Raw genomic sequence first — 1,253 nt, 5'->3', positions numbered from 1 at the left:
CCTGAACGGATCGGCTCTGCGTGAACTGATCGGCTCGACCTGAACGGATCGGCGTGAACGAATCCACGGTTCAGCGCTGGAGACGCAGGGCTGAGTCCTAATAAAAAAACGAGAGCGGCGGAGAGACCAGTGGTTTATGTACATTTCCAGGTTAAAAAACAAAAAAAACTTTGTAGGTGCGCTCTATAATCCGGAAAATACGGTACTTAGAGTTTTACATAGCACTGATGAAGAGCTTGAGGGTTCCTGCGACATGGGGTCCACAGAGCGTTTGGTATGGTAGGACAGCAGAGTCAATTGGGACGTACTCAACAGGTACTGCAGTCCAGCCGTTCGGTTTCCTGTAGGATGTTTATACCTCTGGGTACTCTGGAGGGATCCAGCAGGATCCAGTAGGGTGTTTACATGTTGGGCTCTTCTGGGATCCAGGTTCAGCTATAAAGTTGTTCTAAGCCTACCGGCCCCCTGCAGGTGAGATACTGACATCAGGATTGTCTCATGGTTACCAGAAGAGTCCAGGTCCTAAGACCAGTTTGCCCAGAGCCACAGCATCTCGGCCAGCGATGAAATGCCTTAATGTTCCTTTTGCTCCGACTTTAATGGCTCCAACATGGACCGAACGTCTCCCTTCACTTCCTCTGCTGTCTTCTCCAAACTACAGCCACAGGTAACATCAGCATCACGGGCCACAAACGTTCAGGGCGACAGAAACGAGGGACGCAGGAGGAGAGGTTTGGTTTATCTGTAACCTGGTCTGAGAGCAGATCTGGAGTCAGAGAGTAGATGATTCAGAGCTGAAGTGGGTTTGATGAGAGTCACAGTGGAGACTGGCGGTCAGCTGCACGTCTGCCTGATGTCTGTTTGGGGAGCAACAGGATTATCCTCACGGCATCGACTCTTATCCAGAACTTGAGGCGGATCTGCAGATCCACCCAGAAAGACGAGTTGTGGATTTCTGTGCTTCTGTCCAGGCAACAGTTCCAACATGAACCCTGTTTAAAGCTGCAGCTGCATAAATACTGCAGGGCAGATTCATTTTTAGTGCTGTTTTCTAATCACATCTGAGGAAAACTGAGTTAAAGTTTATGTTTTCACTGTGGTTTCGATTACAGAACATAAATCTTTAGCTGCAGTTCCAGGTTCACCTCCAGGTTCCAGGATCCCCTCCAGGTTCCAGGTTAACCTCCAGGTTCCAGGATCCCCTCCAGGTTCCAGGTTCCCCTCCAGGTTCCACGTTTCCCTCCAGGTTCCAC

The sequence above is a fragment of the Poecilia reticulata genome, unplaced genomic scaffold (genome assembly GCF_000633615.1).
Source record: "Poecilia reticulata strain Guanapo unplaced genomic scaffold, Guppy_female_1.0+MT scaffold_159, whole genome shotgun sequence".
Lineage (NCBI taxonomy): Eukaryota > Metazoa > Chordata > Actinopteri > Cyprinodontiformes > Poeciliidae > Poecilia > Poecilia reticulata.
Note: the sequence above shows the minus strand (reverse complement) of the source record.